We start from the raw sequence: 20421 nt of genomic DNA, 5'->3' as shown, positions 1-20421 counted from the left end.
AACCCTGAGGGCAGAGAGGTTTGTTTGAGGTTCTTTATTTTTAAAGAAGGATATGCCAGGGTATCTTATGACCAAGAAGTACTGCTCTTCCTTTAGTTTCAGAAGTGTGTGTGAACGGTAGAGGGCATGTGGTTCCTTGCTGTGAAAGGAGCCAAGCTCTGCACATGCTCTGGGGTGCCCTTGTCTTTAAGATGTTAAATTATAAATTGCTCTTACATTTCCCTGGGACCTTATGGTGAAAGGAGGGGTAAGAAACACAGGGGGGACCCCGGAGCATGTGTAGTGTGTTTTGTCCTCACAGAGTGGGGTAACCACTGCCCCACACCCTGCATCTGGAATTCTATTCCCACCAGTTCCTTAAATCCCAATTATGTCCAGATTATCCTTGGAAATGGGAAGATCTCCATGAAATGAACCAGCTGAATAAATGTGTGAAATGCGTTTTAAACATATAGTGTGGATGTGACCTTGGGGTGTGTGTGTGTGTGCCGCACACTGGTGGAAGGGAGGTGAAAGGCACCCCCCTCACTGTCCTTCTCCCTCAGCGGTTCCCCTGACTGACGAAGGGCCAAGCCCTTCCACAACAGCCTTTAGAAATCCCACATGACTTAAAGGCTCCCTTTGACGCACACGGTCTCCGGAGCTGCCAAGACGTCCATGCCTCTGCCTGGAGCAAGTGGGGAGGTTTCTGTTCGCTTTCCAAGTCTGCACAGGGGCGTCTGGCCCACAGATGCAGTAACTGGGCCGAGCAGGGAGAGATTTGATCGGGGGGGGGGGGAATGATTATGCGTGTAACGGCAAGGTCCAGCTGGGAAGAGTTTAGCATCGGTCCTGCTGGCTCAGGATTAGGGAGGAAAAATGCCAGTGCTGGGGGAGTTTTGTGTTGCATTCCCTCAAGTGCCAGGGCCTCCCGCCTACACAGTGAATCCGGCTAGAAGCGATTGCCTGGTCTCACGTGGAGTTTATGGTGGGCTTGTGGCAAGGGAAAAGCAGTGTGATCGCAGCAGCTGGGCGTCACCGTCACAATTATTTTAAAATGTGTTCACTGCCAAAAAAATTTGAGCGTTTGAAAACTGGGCAGAGTGCCACTGTGGTGTAGTGGTTGTTTATTTATTGCTGTTTATATCCCACCTTTTCTTTTCTACAGAGCTTGAGGTGGCATCCATCGTTCTCCCTCCTCTTCATTTACTCCCCACAACCTTGCAAGGTAGTGGCTGGCCCAGGGTCGCTCCAGTGAGCTTCAGGGACGAGTAGGGATAAGATTTTTAGTCTCTCCCAGGTCCTAGGCTGGATCTAGACACATCAAAGAAGCGTTTCAGAGCTTAAAGCATTGTAAATTTAAACAGGGAAAACAGGTAGAGAAAAACAGGGCTCCACATCGCCATCTTGGTGGCACAATGTTATATTGCATATGCCACACATATAGTGTTCAGTTCTGTTAATTGATTTTGTGGAAACTTGCAGATTCTGGCTTCAAACAATTAACTCAAGGCAGTGTCAATTTACTCTTGGCAGAAAGCCAAGGTCTGCTTGACCTAGAAACTACTTACTCTGATTGGTTAACGACCAGCACTCAACTCTGTTATCTAGAAATGCTAGCACAGTTTGGGGTGTGGTGTGTTAGGAGTAAAAGTGCTGTGTATGGTTATGAGAGAGAGAGAGAGAGAGAAAGAAAGGATTTATTTGCTTTGTTTTGTATGCAGAAACTCTGCTGGTTTTATTTTTCCTTTTAATAAATCCTGTAAATAGTTATTCTGAAACTAGCTGACTAGTCATTTCCACCACGACTAGCTTTTTCGCTGTGCAGGAAAACTCTGCTACGTTTGGGCTAAAGCCAGTAGGGCTATGCCTGACAATTCAAAGTTCCATGAGGTTATGGGCATTGTGCTGCCAGCCTGAGTTGTGGTGGTGTCAGCATCAACGGTGTTGGTTCCAGCAGTCCCAGAAGTTGTTGTTCCTGTTGGTGCAGCAGATGGACACTGGCTGGTTCCTGACTGTTGTGAGCTGGTGACGCAGCGGACACAAGGACAACAGCTGCAGCGTGTGAGTGCTGGGTGCTGTGGTTCCTGTTTTCTCTCTCGGTGGTCGTGAGTAGCTGGTTCCGGGTTCCAGGGACATCGCTCTCAAGATGGCCTCACAACCAGTTCAGATGGCTTTTGAGCGTCTGAATGACTCCAATTACTTGCTGTGGTCGGAACGCATGCAGGCAGTGCTGCAGAGGGATCGTCTCTGGCAAGTGGTGAGTAAGTTTCCTACGAAGCCTGATGATGAAGACCTCGATAAAGACCAAAGAGCAAGGGCCACAATTGTCTTGGGGCTGGAAGATTCCCAGTTGCCGTATGTGAGGGGAATCAAGACAGCTAGAGGTGTGTGGCAAGCACTTAAAGAACTCCATGTGCGTGAGACAGCGGTTTCCAAGCTGTTCATTCGCAGGGCATTGTACAAGGCAATGTTACAGCCTGGGGTTACAATGCAGGAACACCTACACAGTTTACAGTTAAAGTTTGCTGCGCTACAGGAAAGAGACTGTGCATTAGACCAGCAGGAGAAGGTGGCTATTATTTTGAGTTCTCTCCCGGAAAGCTGGGATAATTTAGTTTTGTCTCTAGAAGGCATACAGGAGCGTGATTTATCAGTCAGTTACGTTACTGGGCGTTTGATTGAAGAATGGCAGAAGAGGCAAGAAAGGTCGTTGGCTGCAGAGACTTCTACTGGCGGGCGGTTTGGAAGGAGTTCTCATGCCGTGCCAGAGGTGAAGCAAAAGCAGCGTACTGGTGAGGAGTCAACGTTTGCTGTTAGGCGTTGTTTCCGATGTGGGTCTTCAGCGCATCTAAAACGACAATGTCCAGAGTTGGTCAAGTCTCAGTTGCCGGTGCAGGAGCAGAGACGAGATCAGCAGCAGCAGCAGCGTAAAAAGAAATTCTTCAAACAAAAACAGTCGGCTCAGCTGGTGACTGCCAAGGTCAAGATTGCTGATGAGAAACAAGCGGTCTGGGTGGTCGATTCGGGAGCGTCTCGCCACATCGTAAATTCAGATGAATTGTTTGTTTCCAAGAACTCAGCACAGCGCAGCCAGGTGGCTCTAGCAGACGGAAGTACTTCCGAAGTGATTTCGGGGGGTGCAGTTTTTGTTCCTTGTCTTCGTGAATGCCTGCAAAATGTACTTTGTGTGCCTTCATTAAGGAGCAATCTGATGTCTGTAGATTGTTTGCTAAAAGCTGGGTTTAAAGTGTATTTTGAAGGAGACAGTTGCATTATTAAGAAGGCTGGTGAGATTTTAGGCACTGCTAAGTCAGAGGGAGGCTTGTTTTGGCTTAAAGCAGGATCTCAAGTTGCAGCAGTAGTCAGTAAATCTCAGCCTGCAGTGAATAACAAAGCTATACATGACAACTGTGTGCACTTATTGCATAGGAAAATGGGGCATGCTTGCTGGAAAAGTGTACTAAAAATGTCTGAATTGGCTGATGGGGGTAATTTAAAGAGTTGTAACAAGTACCTTGATTGTAATGTTTGTAAAAAGGTTAAAACCCACAGAGTCTCTTACCCCAGAAGTGACAGAGTTAGTGAGTCACCGCTACAGCTGGTTCACATGGACGTAATTGGTCCATTTGCTGTAAGCAGGGGTGGAGCACGTTTTTCATTAACAATTGTGGATGACGCCACACGCTACTCTTGGGTTTTTCCCATGAAGAATAAGGGTGATGTGTTCACTAAGTTTAAAGGCTGGGTGGCATCTGTGGAAAGATTTCTGTCCATTAAACTCAAAAGGATTCAGACGGACAGAGGTGGCGAATTTATGTCAAATGCCTTTAGAGATTGGTTACAAAAGCGTGGCATTGGGCATAGGAAAACGAACGTTTTTTCCCCAGAGGAGAATGGCGTTGCAGAGCGAAAAAACAGATCTTTACAAAATATGATGTTTGCCATGCTTGATGATGCTAATTTGCCCATGTCTTATTGGGGGGAGAGCATGCTCACCGCGTGTTATCTCCAAAATAGGCTCTTTCATCAAACAATAGGTACAACTCCGTACTTTAAATTGTTTCAGAAAAAACCTAAAATTGACCATTTGCATGTGTTTGGATCAAAAGCCTGGGTATTAATTCCAAAACAAATGAGAAAGAAGGGAGATCCTAAGACCAAACAGTTAGTGTTTGTGGGTTACCAGGAGCTGGGAAAAGGTTTCCGTTTTGCTGAAGGGACAAATGGCATTGTGATCTCCAGGAATGCCAGTTTTTGTGAACATAGTGGCTGGGAGAGACTACATGCCAATACTGAGGTTTGGTTTGAACCTTCCCAGGAGCTTCATGACTCTGAAGGTAAACACAGAGAATCAGAGTCTGAGGGGGAGGAAAGTTCAGATAAGAGCTCTCAAGAAAGTGGAATTAGCCAGAGACCAGTTGCTAAGCAACAAAAGAGAGGTCGTAGTTCTGAGGAGGAAAGTGGGTCAGAAGAAAAATTTTCTCCTAGAAGGTCTAAAAGACATAACAAAGGAGTGCCTCCGGTGCGTTTTTCCCCAGATACTGCAAATGTGTTTAGTGTAATTGCAGAGCCCAAGAGTTTTCAGGAGGTGTTAAAGTTACCAAAAGAGGAGGCAGAGCTCTGGAAACAGGCAATGGAGGAAGAGATGTCTTCTCTGAATGAGCACAAGGTCTTTACACCAGTAGCAGCGCCTGAGGGGGCAAAGATTGTAGGCTGCAGGTGGGTGTACAAACTTAAACCTCTGGTGACAGGAGAGTACAAATACAAAGCTCGTTTAGTGGCTCAAGGATATTCTCAGAGGCCTGGAAAAGATTATGACGAAACTTTTTCCCCTACTGCTAAGGGGGACAGTGTAAGGCTGATTTTAACGCTTGGAGCAAAGAGAAAACTCCTGTTAAACCATTTTGATATCCAGACTGCATATTTACATGCATCAATATCAGAAGACCTGTATCTAGCCGAACCGCCTGGTTATGAGACAGGTTCCAATAGAGTGTTGAAATTAAACAAAGCTTTATATGGTCTCAAACAGGCTGCAAGATCTTGGAACAAATGTTTCCATGAGGCCTTAGTGTCATTTGGTTTCAAGCAGAGTACAGCTGACAATTGTGTTTATGTACGTGGTACAGGCAGTGATCAAGAGTTTTGTCTGATTTATGTAGATGATGTATTGTATGCCTGTAAAACAGATAAACAAACTAAAAGGTTTGCCAAGCAATTGTCCAGTAAGTTCAAAGTGAAAGACTTAGGCCCGGTTAGGACATATCTAGGGTTGGAAGTGTGCTGGGCCCAAGATGGCAGCTGCCTAATTAGTCAGCAGAACAAAGTTAAACAACTACTGACTACATACAGGATGCAGGATTGCAAAGGGGCAGCGGTGCCTATGGGTCCAGGTTTCATAAAAACACTTCATATAGATGAGAGTCCTGAATTTGAACATCCTGATGTCTATCACTCTGTAATTGGAAGTTTATTGTATCTAGCACAGTGGTCCAGACCTGATATTAGCTACGCAGTAGGCATATTAAGTAGATTGGTCTCAAAACCCACACTAAATGCCTGGAAAGGGGTAAAACAAGTTCTGAGATATCTCAAACAGACAATTGACTATATGTTGCAATTAAATTCTTCCGAGGACGAAATGTTGAGTTGCTACTGTGATAGCGACTGGGGAAATTTGCCAGATAGAAAATCTGTCACAGGACTAGTCATAATGGTCGGTGGAGCTTTAATCAGCTGGCGGTCACGCAAGCAAGACGTTGTAAGTGTGTCATCAACGGAATCTGAGTATGCCGCATTGAGTGAATTGTGCAACGAGGTGATTTATTTCAAGCATTTGTTAGCAGATTTAAATGTAAATTGTGGAGAACCAGTACAAGTTTACATTGATAATCAGGCTTGTATAACCTTAAGTAAAACAGAGGGTTTCAAATCACGTTCCAAACATATCTCTGTAAAATACCAAAATGTACGTTGCTGTGTACAAGACAATATAATCACCTGTACTTATGTATCAAGTGAAAAAAATGTAGCAGATGTATTAACTAAACCATTGGCAAAGATAAAGAACAAGCAAATGTGCAAGGGTTTAGGTTTGCTGGAAAAATAATCTCCTACATAGGTGTTATTTGATGTTAATTGTCCAGCAGAATCTGTGAGGGGGTGTTCAGTTCTGTTAATTGATTTTGTGGAAACTTGCAGATTCTGGCTTCAAACAATTAACTCAAGGCAGTGTCAATTTACTCTTGGCAGAAAGCCAAGGTCTGCTTGACCTAGAAACTACTTACTCTGATTGGTTAACGACCAGCACTCAACTCTGTTATCTAGAAATGCTAGCACAGTTTGGGGTGTGGTGTGTTAGGAGTAAAAGTGCTGTGTATGGTTATGAGAGAGAGAGAGAGAGAGAAAGAAAGGATTTATTTGCTTTGTTTTGTATGCAGAAACTCTGCTGGTTTTATTTTTCCTTTTAATAAATCCTGTAAATAGTTATTCTGAAACTAGCTGACTAGTCATTTCCACCACGACTAGCTTTTTCGCTGTGCAGGAAAACTCTGCTACGTTTGGGCTAAAGCCAGTAGGGCTATGCCTGACAATTCAAAGTTCCATGATATAGATCTCTTTTTCTTTACCAGTCTAGCCTGAGTCCCTAGTCCGACACCATCATTTGGGCATGAAGCTCACTGGGTGTGAGCTTGCGCCAGCCATTGCCTCTCAGCCTAAACTACCTCACAGGGTTGTTGTGAGGATAAAACAGGGAAGAGAACCAGGTACACCGCTTTGAACTCCTTGGAGGGAAGGTGGGACAGGAATGTAATAAATATAGAGAAACATGCTAGAGGTCAATTCTGCACTTCCTGACCAGAATACCTATACCCTAAAATCCCAGATGCTGTGGGACAGGCAACACAGTGGTCACGAAAATGGACATGCTCTGAAGCACATTTTATTATTATTAATATATTTAATTATTAGCTGCTTTTTCCCCACAAAAAGTGACATAATGTGATTTCGAGTCACAGCCAGGACAGAATCCCACCACTGAACATGCTCTTTGCTGAATCTCTGTAGGTATGCACTCCCATCCCACACTTGCATAATTATAATTTGGCTCTCATTTTCTGGAGTTTATAATTATAATTCATTGCGCCCAGGGCCCACAAAAACTCTTTGCTTTGTTTGTTTTTGCCGGAGGGGGGGAATGCCAAGGGTATAATTAACTTGTATGATGTAACAAAGACAAAAGTACATATGAGCATGTGCAAAGGGTTTTTAAAAATCTGCAGCTAACCCATGCAGAGTTATAGTTTTTTTATTTTTAAAAAAGATATTGCTTCCCAAACCAGCCTAAAGCAGACCAGCTTAATTATTTTGTCATGTATAAAATATATCAGCTTAATTATTTTGTCAAGCGGATGTCATCCCAAAAGGACAGTTTGGTGGCTTGTTTGTTGGTTTGAAACAATTTCAAGGTTTTTTTGTTTTTGTTTTAAATAAAATCGCAGCCTGTGCCTTTTTGGAGTTGTGAGAGCATTTTGAACTGTTGGTGGACACAACAGACTAGTTCTCCTTTTTTGGCAGGCAGACCTGGTCTTTGCAGATTTCGTAACAACGCATGCCTTACAGCAAGGACGGAACTTGGAAAGGATTAACAGGGTAGAAAGCTGCAGGCCTGCTGAGTTCTGGGAACGTAAAAGCTTCAGAGGCCTCCTGACAGCTCCCCCGCCCGCCCGCCCCACTCCTGTGCCTGCCTTCCTTCTCCCCACCAGCTTCCTGTAGCTGTTTTCCCTGCGATGAGATGTTTGACCTCCAGTGAGTCAAAACTGGAAAGATTCCAGAATGTAGATTTCTTTTTTTTTTTTTTACTGGGCTTTTTCAGACAGTGGGGTTATTACAAAGAAAAGGAGGAAAGGGGGCACTGGTTCCCTAATATTGCTAATCCTATCCTGTGCCCGTGAAATGGATGGCTGGATGCAGAGTTAAGTGCAAAATATTATTTATTTCTTATCACTGGTTGCAATCATTCATAGACCACTCTTCCCATCCAAGGAAACCCAAAGCGGTCTTACAGAATAACACTCCCAACATTAATGTGTTGGGGGGAAAAACCTATGTAAAATCAGATAAATATTAAAATATACATAAAATCCAAGTAAAGCCAGTGGCAACAGTAGGTGCATTTCTCTCTGCTAGCCTTAAAAACACAAAACTTGATGACATGTGCACTTAACTGCATATGGCATACGAATGCCCCTGCCCCACAAAATAGAGGGAGAAGCAAAAGGTGTGGGGAATAATGGCATTATGACGAAGCCTCATACTGAGTCACACCATTGGGTCTTTCTACTGTAATATGGCTACATGCCAAATTCAATCCTTGGCATTTGGGGTGGACCATAGTTCAGTGGTTAGATCACCTGCTTTGCCTGCAGAAGGCCCTAGGTTCAATCCCTCATATCTCCAAATAAGGCTGGGAGTGCCCCCTGCCCGAAACCCTGGAGAGCCACTGCCGTGTAGACAAAGCTGAGCTGGATGTACCAATGGTCTGAGTCAGTAGAAGGCAGCTTCTTATGATGGGACAACAGTTGGTGCGCTGGGAACTGTGCCGGCCCCACCATTAGACAAAGTAGTGACAAAAGGACGAGTTATTGCCAGTGAGCTAGGTGGTCCATAAAACCATTTCCTAAGTTCTTTTACAGGGAGCTATGGGCCTGGCTGGGACTTTTCACTGCCAGACAAAATAGAGAGCACTGGGCTGGGTAGGCATACAGTCTTACTACGTGTAAAGCAGTGTCACATGCTCTGTTCTATATAGTTCCTTGTTCCTTCTCATGATCAGCAGAGCAAGTTATGCTGAATTAGGAAGGGAAGGGAAGGGCGGTAGCGCAGTAGTTAGAGAATGCAGAAGGTCCAAGTTCAACCCCCCAGCCCTGACATCTCCAGGTAGGAACTGGACTCCCACCCTGGAACTCTCGAGTGCCACTGCCAGTTAGTGTAGGGTCACTTCTTATGTTCATAGGTCTGTTGCCTTCATAATACGGTTTGTAGGCTTCCCAAAAGCATCTGATTGGCAACTTGTGGAAAACAAGATGTTGGATGAGATGGGCTCTTGGTCTAAAATATGTCTCTTTGCTACCATCTGCAACTTGGGAGCTGAGTGTTAGATGGAATGTTAACACCAACACTTTGTGCATGATAGTAGTAAGTGGAAGAGGGGAGTGAGGAGGGCAAGCAATCCCACCAACAAGTCACTCTCCCCTGACAGATGTACCCCCCATAGGTAAACACATTTTCTGTTTCCTTAACCACCCACCCTCAGAAATGCGCTTTGCCACTTGGGTGCCTTCCTCACTAATGTTTTCCCTGATGTGCATTGTTAGAAGACACACGTTTTTGGTTTTTTTTAACTGACAATATTGCAAATAAATAAGTTGTAACTTAAGAGACAGTACTTTTGGAGAAACCTTCTCCCTCTTCCAGAGAACAGAAGGATGGATAATATCTAATAAAGTATATCCTTTCCTAGCATCTATACACATCTCTACAAATTCATGTGTGGAGAAGGGACATTCCATCTACATATTCTTCTTCTTTACATCCATATCCCATCTTTTCTCAAGGAGCTGCTCAAGGCAAATTCTTCTCCCCCTCCTCATTTTATCCTCACAACACCCTTACGAGGTGGGCTAGCCTGACAGACAAAAACTAGCCGAAAGTCACACTTCGTGGTTACGTGGGGATCTTGAACCCATGGCCTCGTTCCAATCCTCGAGTATAACCACTACACCGCGCCACCTCTCAAATGCTTTCCCCCTCCCCCACTTTTCTTCTTCTTTAAACTACAACCTACGCATGGAAAACTGGGCCCTGCCTTGGATCTGCCACGCGCACGTAACCAGCTGCGGGTCTCGAGGACTGAGGTGGTGGGGGCGAGGAGGGCGAAAGGGAGAGCGCACGGCCCGCACGCGCCACCGAGGGCTGAGCCAGGGCCACGCGACTGAGCGAAGGAGAGCGCAGCTAGGAAAGAGGGAGGAGCAGGAGGGCAAAAGCAAGCCGGCCGCGTGACTGAGAGAGCGAGCGCAGCACAGGGGAAAGGAGGAGGAGGAGCCTCACGTGTGCCTCCTTTTGTTTCGTTCCCATCCCCAAGAAGGCCTCGGCTCCCAAAGAGGGCGCGCGAGGGGAGGGTTGCCGTGCGGTGCGCTCGCCCAGCCGCCCGGTTTAGAGAAGCGCGCGCGCAAGCAAACACACACCCAACCAACCAACCTCACAACACCGCCAGCGAACAGCTATTGCGTCGCCCAGGACGCAGGAGCGCTGTGCGTGCACGGGGCGAGCGGATTCTAGGAAAACAGGAAGCCGCCTTCTGGAGTCGGACTATCTGGTTCTGTGTTGTCTACACACTGAAGTCCCATCCACACTTCTGTTGGTCCCTGATTTCAAGTCACAGGGCCGAGAGGTGTGTCCCCCCCTACCCCGCCCCCATGCACACACGTAGCAACGCTTTCCCCAGGAAAAACGCTGCTTGTTGCTGAATCGGAACAAACATCAACCCGCAGAAAACCCTGGCTGTCAACAGTTCTGCAGGGTTTCCCAGGCAGGTGATACTTCACAACCCTACCCGGAGATACCATTTGAGACTGAACCTGGAGCCTTCTGCTTTGGGATGTTTGTAATTGTGTTTTAGACTGTTTTTGTTTTTAAATTGTGTTATCTGTTTGCTGCCCCGCGCTCCCTGGGGAGGAAGGGTGGAATATAAATTAAACAAATAATGCCGTGTGTACATGGCTTCCTAAACCAATGGTGGGGGTGCACTGGAAGGAAAGTAAATGGTAGTGTGTCCTATGCAAGTATCCTTATGCGATATACACATTAGTAGTGGAGCAAGGCCATTCCCCACCCCATGCCTGACTGCATTTGAGTCACATTTTTGCATTCCTGTGCACACGGGTGGGGGGATGTCTTCACTCGATGTGCATTACCTGTTTAGTTTCCCTTCACCTGCATCCCCTGCCCAAATTCCTATTCAATGAAGCCATCATATGCACATGTGCTTGCATCTGTGCATTCACAACCGATGTCTCAAATGCACACACCCTAGTTTAACCATGGCTTGCTTTTTCGAACTGAGTGAAGTTGGTTTGGGACAAAACACATTGAGCAACAGCATTTCTCAAGAAATGCTAACATTGTGAGTACTCAGCCTCAGACACCAGCAGTGGGAGTAAACTGTAATGCATATGCTGCCTTATCCTCAATCCAGTCGGAGGTTTCCCTTAAATGAAGTATCTTTGTCTCTCCTTTTGCCAGTATTGCCTCCCCGCCAGCCACTTTCCTCCCTTCTCCTTCCTCTGTCCTTCCAGTTAGTTGACACAGCCTGTGTCTCTCTTTGTTGGGCTCAGAAGTTCACTTTGTGGGTTGGAGCTCACACAACCAAACGGGAAGCTGATTTGGTTCATGTGAGGTCTCCATCTGGGATGAGGGCGGCACTACAGCTTTCCCCACAAAGAGCAGGAGAACTGCCAGCCTTTCTGTTTACCTTCCAGCCTTTGGCAGTGCACTGGCAACTATATAGCGTGTGCACTTCATACATTTAAAGCACACGTCTTCCCTCAAAGAACCCTGGGGACAGTAGTTTGTTAAGGGTGCTGAGAATTTTACCTTGGTGTGGGGTAAACTACAGTCCCCAGGATTGTTAGGAGGGGACGGATGTAGTTTAAATGGTGTGCATAGAGCCTGGCAGATAGGGACAAGCAAGATGCTGAAGCCCTGGCCTCTGATTTCTGCAAATCTTATTCTGCCAGCCAGTTCAGCACCAGCTGCCAGCACAATGCTGGGACAGAGTCCTGTGTGCAATTCCTCCACTCACCTGAATAATGAGGGATCACAGCCGGAACCTCAGGAACCTCAGGATTACACTTTCAACCAAATCATTTTCATTGTTAAGGACTAGAAACTTGGTGGTTGTGTTTTTAAGACAGAAGAAAAGAAAGCTGAAATTCACAGGGAGATTAATTCTGTCCAGAGTACTGTGTGTGCAACCTGGGCAAAGTCTGTATACACCCACTGCCAAATATCAAATACTGCACTCAACAGCCCATCATCCTCCAGGATAGGTCACTCAGGTCATCTAAACTAAGCCCAAAACTGAAATTTGGAAGTGAGTGGGAGGGCAGGGCAGAATTTCCATGGCTCCTGCGTGTCCTGTTCAAGCCTGAGATGTGCACTTAGAAAGGAGCCACAGCTGAATACAGAACAGTAGTTCCCAGGTTCCCTCATGCAGAAGTTCCCAAGTTCAATCTCTGGCATCTCCAGAGATGGAGAACACAAATGTGATAACAAGTTGTTATTTAGTTGTGTCCGACTCTTTGTGACCCCATGGACCAGAGCACGCCAGGCTATTTTGTTCAGGTTCTTGTGAGCTTTTCATATGGGCAGCTGATTGGCTAGCATCTTGTGGGAACAAGATGCTGAACTAGATGGGCCATTGGCTTGCTCCAACTGGCTTGTCTTATGCTATTTATTTATTAAATTTATATACTGCCCTTCATCCAATGACCACAGGCCAGTTTACACACTAACCCCCCCCAATACACAACATAAAACTGAAAAACATGAAAACCCCACAAACCAACCCCCCCAAAAAAACTTTTAAAACGCCATAGATGGTTTAATCAGCCAAAGACATGAATGACAAGGAATGTTTTTGCACCAGCTGAAGCTTTCAAACTTTTCAGAGGCGGTCTGTGGTCTAAACCACAGAGTCTAGGGCTTGCTGATCAGAAGGTCGGCGGTTCGAATCCCCGTGACGGGGTGAGCTCCTGTTGCTCCTGCCAACCTAGCAGTTTGAAAGGACGTCAAAGTGCAAGTAGATAAATAGGTACCGCTCTGGCGGGAAGGTAAACAGCGTTTCCGTGCGCTGCTCTGGTTCGCCATTACCCGGAAGCTGTATGCTGGCTTCCTTAGCCAGTAAAGCGAGATGAGTGCCGCAACCCCAGAGTCGTTTGCGACTGGACCTAATGGTCATGGGTCCCTTTACCTTTACTATATTCTTATGTTGCGGGGAGGGAAGAGAGAAACCTCCCCGGCCCCCAACATCAGCTGCAAGAGAGATTTGAGCCTCATGCTCTACCAACTCTTGTGCACAGCAATGCCTGTGAAATGTAGCCTCCCCCCTACACTGGTGGGGAGGGGAGAAAGAAATGCTTTGCTCAGTGATCCCCAAAGCACCAACCACAGGATTTGCATTGCTGCTTCTGTTGCGGTTCCCAAATCCTTGATAGCCAGCTAGCTTTGGGGTGTTTGGGAACCCCATGCAAGGGATTTTGACAGGTGGGGAAGGGCAACTCACCAATTATATGGCGTCATGTTGCCATGTGACAGGTGTGTTGTCATGTTCACTTGTCAAAGTTGGCCCAAGGGGTGGGTTTCCCCTCACCCCTGGTCACAGCTAAAGCAAATCATCAGCCCAAAGCTCTGCCTTATGTAAGCATCTACTCAGCCTGTCATGCAGACATGATCCTTCTCTGGCTCCTCCATCCCGTGAGCCATTTCAGTAATGCAGCACTGTCATCTGCAACTGGAGACACCATAAATATTATCAAATAACTCCCATTTCACTTGGCCCTGGATGGGAGAGGAGAATAAAAACCTTGTGTCTTTCCCTCTCCCTTCCCTGCTCTTTTTTCTTTCTTTTCTATTTTTTTAAAGTCAAGCTCGTGCTATCATAAAAATGAGTCAGGCTTCCAGGGTACCAGTTAATGCATTCATTCTGAGGGCTGCTTAACTTCAGAAAAATAAAATGAGACGAACTTTTAAAAAAGAAAGAGAAGGAGGAAGGAGGAAAGGGAAGAAAAAGCTTCCCTGCTCCTTGGAGTGGCCCTGGAAAGAGATTTGGAAGGGGGAAATCTGTATGCAAAAGTTATTTGGGTTTTATGCAGCTATGTGCTACTCAGAGGAGACACCCTGAAATTAATTGACCAGGGTTAGTCATATGTATTAACTTCAGTGGATCTATACTGACTATGACTGATTTGGATACAACTCTTTGACTCCATTTGCCTTTAGTTTAGTGTGCACATGAGGTGGCATGGGGGAGATTATACAGTAGTCATCAGTGCAGCAAAGAACACTTTCCTTACCTCCCTTCTCTGTCTCTCTATTTTTTTCTAAAATCTTAAATTATTCCTTAATATTTAAATGTTAAGTCCCTGTTTCTCCAAAGGGTGGAAGGGTTCAGTAAGGGGCAGCTGAAACAATCAAGGGTATGGAGCAACTCCCCTAAGAGGAAGGGTTACGACATTTGGGGCTTCTTCATTAGGAGAAAAGGCAAGTAAGAGGTGACAGAATAGAGGAGTATAAAATTAAGCATGGCATGGATAAAGCAGATAGAGAGAGAAAAAGGCTTTTCTCTGTAGAACTTTGGGAAATTCATCAAAGCTGGAAAATTCAAGCCAGATGAAAAGCAAGTGCTTCTTCACACAGCACACAATTAAACTATGGAACTCACTCCCACAAGAGGCAAGGATGGCCACCGACTTGGATGGCTTTAAAAGAGGATAGGACAAATTCACAGAGGACAAGGCTATCAATGGCTACTATCCCTGATGGCTATGTTCCACCTCCACCGCTGGAGACAGTGATGCTTCAGAATACCAAGTTGCTAGAGTACTGCTGTGCTTGCAGGCTTAGCACAGGTATCTAGTTGGTCACCGTGAGAACAGAAAGTTGGACTATATGGGCTATTGGCCTGATCCAGCAGGCTGTTCTTGTGTGTGCATGCACATGAGCACATACGTATGCACAAAGCACTTCACCTTGTGCCACCTCCATTACTGCCCCCTATTAGCATTACAGGAAACTCATCTCTATAGAGCAGGGGTCATCAATCCTTTTCAGCAGGGGGCCGGTCCACTGTCCCTCAGACCTTGTGGGGGGCCAGACTATATTTTAGAGGGAATTCCTATGCCCCACAAATAACCCAGAGATGTATTTTAAATAAAAACACACATTCTACTCATGTAGAAACACACTGATTCTTGGACTGTCCGTGGGCCAGATTTAGAAGGCAATTGGGCCGGATCTGGCCCCCGGGCCTTAGTTTGCCTACCCATGCTCTAGAGTAGAGCCCTTTGCCCCTCCACATTCCCCAACACACATCACAGGTTCACCCCAGGCCCCATTTTTTTAAAAAAACAAAAGCATTGGCAGGTCATGAATTGATGTGTGGCCCATCCCCGCTCCTTTGAAAATGAACTTCTACTGTTTGCAGCTTTGGCAGGGAGAAGGGACGAGGGAGACACACACACACACAGAGAAAGAGAGAGCGAGAGAGCAAGAGTCCCATAATGACCACTTTCTTTGTGTGACAAGCCGTCTGCTTCGTGTCTGGGAAAAGAGGAGCCTGGCAGGCATCCGCACGGAGCCACCCACACAGCTCAGGATAGCTGAGCTGCAGTCGTGTGTCAATAAAGTACACACACAGAGAGAGCCTCTTTCCTAGCCCATGCCCTCCTCCCATTTCCCCTGGCTCTATGCAATCTGCCTCTCGATTCTGGCTCACCCTCCCACAAGCAGAAGAGACACATAGACATTATTGGCATGCACACGGATGTACCAGTTAAATCAGTGGCATTCAAAACAGGATTTCTTCAAAGAACCCTGGAAAGGTTCTATCAGGATCTCCTCCCTGGTTCTGATCACTGAGCATACAAGATTCCCCAGGAGACAGCTTGCCTACTTAAGGGCTGCAAAGTCTACAAGGCTTGTCTCTAGGGCCATGGATTGTCTACCGATGGCTAGGCTACTAACTCTGTTGTATATGCTCTACCCCTACTGTGAGAGACATATCTAGGCTCCCTTGCACCCTTGGTAAGGATCTGTATCAGCGCCCCCCAAGATTCCTTGTGCCCTTTTGTGCTTTCCTCCTTCCATCCCTCCCTCCACTGTCTGCTTTCCTTCCTTCCTTCCTACCTAACTTCCTTCCTTCCTTCCCCTGAAACTTTCACCTGTTTCCTCGTCTTTCTTCCCTCCGAGGCCTGCTGGGAACTCCACACACTTTTAATAGCACCCAAGGGAGCTTGCGTAAGGAGTGGTCCAAGGAATGGGCCAGGTGGGAGGGCTCTTAGCCACTACGAGCTAGAGTGGAGAGCCATGACCTTTGTGCTCCCCTGGCCCTGCGCTCTTGGTGGAGGCTAACCTGACCAACCCCTAGTTATGCCATCTACCGTTGGAGGCAGTATGCTTCTCAATAAGAAGATCCCTGAGGATATTTGGTGGTACAGTTAGGTAACTTTAGACTCTGGTGTTGATGGTATTCTAGTTCCAACCCACCACTCCTGCATTTTCAGCAGTTCTCAACCTGTGGGTCCCCATATGTTGTTGGATTACAACTCCCATCATCCCTGAGCTCTTGCCTTGCTAGCTAGGGGTGCTGGGAGTTGTAGTTCAACAACATCTGGGGACCCACAAGTTGAGAAAGGCTGATTTAGATGGTAATTCGGGAATGGGGAACCTGTGCGGTTCTCTGGATGTTGCTGGACACAAACCAGCTTGGCCAACAGTCAGAGGTGATGGGAATTGAAGTCAAGCTTCTGGAGGCCTTCAGCTTCCTCATTCCCTACACCATCATGTGCACCAATAATGCCTATGTGTCTTTTCTGTCAGAGACGGATTGCGGAGAGTCAAAGGAAACGGGAGGAGAGGTGGGGCTAGGAAAGAGGCTTCTGGGAGCTGTAAGCACCATCCAGAAAGGAGGCTCCCTGCTGTGTATCTGCATGAGTGGTTGCTCCAGATTTGATTGGTTAAAACTAGACTGGGGAACTTGTGGCCCTCTCCAACTCCAATCAATCCCACCCAGCTTGGCCTATGGTCAGGGATGACCAAAGGAGCAGCCCTGACCATGATCAGGGAATCCAACAAGAACAACACTGGGCTACAGGTTTCCCAATATAATTTGGCACCTCAGGCAGACTGCAAAATTGCACTCCCCTCCCCGCCAGGGAAGAAGGGGTGAGGGAAGATCTACACCAGGAACGAGGAAGGAAGATGGACATCAGGACCTGCTGTCCCTGTGAATCCTGCCACCTGAGGCAGTCACTTCACCTTGCCGGCCCTGGTACTGTTTCATTTATTTCACAGTGTGGTAATCAGCCAGCCCTGGAACATCTGAATGGTTGCACACATCAGAGAGGGGACGAGGATGTCTTCATCCAACATGCATGATCTTTTTGGTTCCCCCTCCCCTGCAATCACACCCCACTAAGCCTCTGTTCATTAAGCTGTTGTCTGCGCATGCGTGAGGGCTGTCTCAAATATACACACCTGGCTTAAGTTTGAATACTGCCTGAGCTAGTTGGATTGAACCTGCTTTGAGAACAAATACATCAAACACTTAATTTTCAAGTAGGGGTGGTTCGGGGTTTCATTTCAGATGTTGTTCCCAAGTACAGGATTTTCAAGCATTGTTGTTTGATTGCAAAGGGCCTCTGCAGAAAAGAGTCCAACTACCAGGAGCAGCAGCAAAAACAACAACAGGGTCTAGGAAGCTGCAATGAAGTTTTGTCCCTTTTAGGAAGTGATGTTGCTTCTTCTCCTTTCCAACCCTTTGCGATGACAGCTTTGAGTTATGGTCCCTGTGGAGCTTTTTCCACCCTTCCACCCTGACCCCCAGTCCATTTTCCTCCTCGGCATACCCTGTTGCAGTCTAGTTAAAAAATCCCACACTCCATAGCCTCAAATAACTTAGATTGCACATTTGGCAGCAGAGGGTCAATGTGGCTGTGTTTTCACGGCGGAAAGGCCTCTGGCCGCATATTTTTCTAATTAGGGTGGTTTCCCCCCCTTCTTCTGTTCAGCACAGTGTTCCCCACCCAGCCCCCCTTTCCCTTTTTTTGCAGCTGCGATGACACTCAGCTCTTGCCCCCTGCTTTCTCACGCTCTCCCTTGCCAAGTCGTGTAACCAGCTGGGCGGCCGCCAAGCGTTGAGGTCGGCGTGTCAACCTCCACTCCTTGTGTACATACTGAAAAGAAGGTGCTTTTCTTTAACCATGCTCCCTCCCTCCCCACAGGCCTCCTTCCCTCCCTCCTCTTGGCTCGTGGAAGTTGGTTCCTTGTCAAGGTCACCGCTCACAGCTTAGTTTGGGTGACCCAACCTGACAGCAGAAAAATGCATTAGGGAGCCCAAATTTAGAGGGGGCGACGCCAATTCTTTTCTCTCCAATGTTTTGCAATGATTTCTCCCTTTTCTCTCCCTCCCTCCTTAGGAAGAAGGCTTCCTGTCCCTCTCCTTCCTATAACCACCCATCCCTCAGTGATTTCAACCAGTCTTTTATCAGTCCCTGGGTTGGGTCCCGCTCTTCCCTGCTGCTGCTGCTGCTGCTGTTACAACTATCTAAACACCATACATTTAAAGCAAACCTGCCCTTTAAAGAATTATGGGAACCATAGTTTACCCCTCACATGGTGACAGTTCTCAGCAGCCTTAACAAACTATAGTTCCCAGTGCACTTTTGAGGGTGGGTGTGATTTAAATTTGTTTAAAATGTATGGCTCTGAATACCAATTTCTGGAAGCTACAGGAGAGAAGAGCGCTGTTGTGCTTGTGGACTTCCCTTTGCGGTATCTGGTTGGCTACTGTGAGAACAGGATGCTGGACTTTTCATCATGGGATGCTGAGAGTGCTGAGAGGTGCTAGGAAAACCCTGTTCCTCTCACAGAACTGTAATTCCCAGAGTTTCCTGGGAAGAGGGGATGACTGTTAAACCACTCTGAGAATTATATCTCTGTGAGGGGGAAAGGTGGGTCTCCTAACAACCCTCACCACACTTAACAAGTGCTTCCGGGGGGGGGGGGAGTCATGACTGTTTAATGTGATATGATCCTGCCTGTAAATATATAGTGCAAATATGACCTAACCTAGGTCTATTAATGTCAATGGGTCTAAGCTAAGTAAAACGTAGTTGGATACAGGGACGCGGACTTATAAAAAATATTGGGGGGGCCCGGGAAAGCTCGTGAAATGCAAATAAGCTCATGAATATGCAAATAAGCTCATGAATATGCAAATAAGCAAATAAAGTGGCGCCGCCCCCTCGTGAGCGAATAGGGGAGAGCGTGCTGCTGCCTATTAATCAGCTCCGGAACAGCTGATATGCGGGAAACCTGGGGCTAGAGGCAGAAGCCCCCGCCCCCGGGGATTCCCCTGTTCTCGCGGGGGACGGCCGGGGCTCTCCAGCTAGGGCGCGCGGCTGGCTGGCTGGCTGGGGAGGGAGCAGGTGGGGAGGAGGCGGGGGACGGCGGCAAGGGCGCCCGAGATTATTGGGTGGGCTGAGCCCCCCCCAAATTTTTTTTGAGGGGGCTCAAGCCCCCTCAAGCCCCATGGAGTCGGCGCCTATGGTTGGATACCATGCTAATCTTCCCTCCCGTCGCCACACATTTTTGAACTGCACATTATCAGCTTTCCAACAGCACACTTGGTTCCCCTCCCCAATTCTCCCCCTTTTTTTGTCCAATTGTACAATAAAAACACACACCTTGAGACACAAGCTTGTCAACACAGCAGTGTGGTCCCCATCCACACAGCTTCTTCCTACAGCCCTGCTCTGCTTGAGTCTCCCCTGTGCCTGAAATGTTTTCTCTCCCTCCTCAGCGGCAGGCCCGGAAACCACCCTCCAGCTGTGGCTTATTAAAGTCAGATTGTCCCTTGAGGACCAAACCAGAGCCAGGGTCATTAATAACAACTAACTACGGAGCTTTGCGTGCCAGCCTTCCATGTCACGAGGCAGGGGAAGGGGGTGGGGATGGGGGACCCCACCAGCCTTCTAATGAAGCAACACACGCACATTCAATCACATTACTCGTTTCTTCTCCTCCCTCCCTCCCTCCTCCAAACAAAACAAAACAAAAACCGAAAAACTACCGTCATGCCCACCCACTTAAATGAAGAAATAACAGGCCTCTTGAGGAGGATGTAATCTTCATAAGTTGCTCCAGCTCCCTGTTAAGGGACCTGAGGAAGCCTGTTAAAAGAGTGGAATTCACTGCTTGGGAGTGTGTGGCAGAGAGGAAGACATGGGAGGATGTACTGAAGCAGTAACTCCCTTGCGTGCATCTTTTGAAAGACTGGCTTGCCAGTTCATTTCTGGGGCACAATTCACTCTTTCTGTGGTTCCGAAACTCGTCCACCCCCTGTGGACCACTTGAAAATTGCTAGTGGTCTTGGTGGACCATATACTGGTTTTGCAGCAGCTATAATCTTCTGTGCTCTTAGGTGCTGCATTGGCTTTTAACTGAATTGCTATTGCTTCTTTTGTTTCTTAATATGTTGTGTTTTATTTGAAATGCAATTTGCCATTCCATAGCATTCAAATTGCAGTGGAATAAAGTACAATAGAAGAGATAAAAGCAGCAATAAAAACACAATGGAAAATAAACAGGTTTGCTGCA

The 20421-nt window shown here is 46.9% G+C and overlaps 1 protein-coding gene across 1 annotated transcript in view; it reads right to left on the bottom strand.

The window, feature by feature from the left end:
- PERM1 (PPARGC1 and ESRR induced regulator, muscle 1) overlaps positions 1-20421 on the bottom strand; it is a 90091-nt gene that overhangs the window by 54740 nt on the left and 14930 nt on the right. The gene's annotated exons all lie outside the window — the stretch shown is intronic.

The sequence above is a fragment of the Podarcis vaucheri genome (genome assembly GCF_965113315.1).
Source record: "Podarcis vaucheri genome assembly, chromosome: 7".
Classification (NCBI taxonomy): domain Eukaryota; kingdom Metazoa; phylum Chordata; class Lepidosauria; order Squamata; family Lacertidae; genus Podarcis; species Podarcis vaucheri.
Note: the sequence above shows the minus strand (reverse complement) of the source record. Positions and strands in the feature narration are given on the sequence as shown.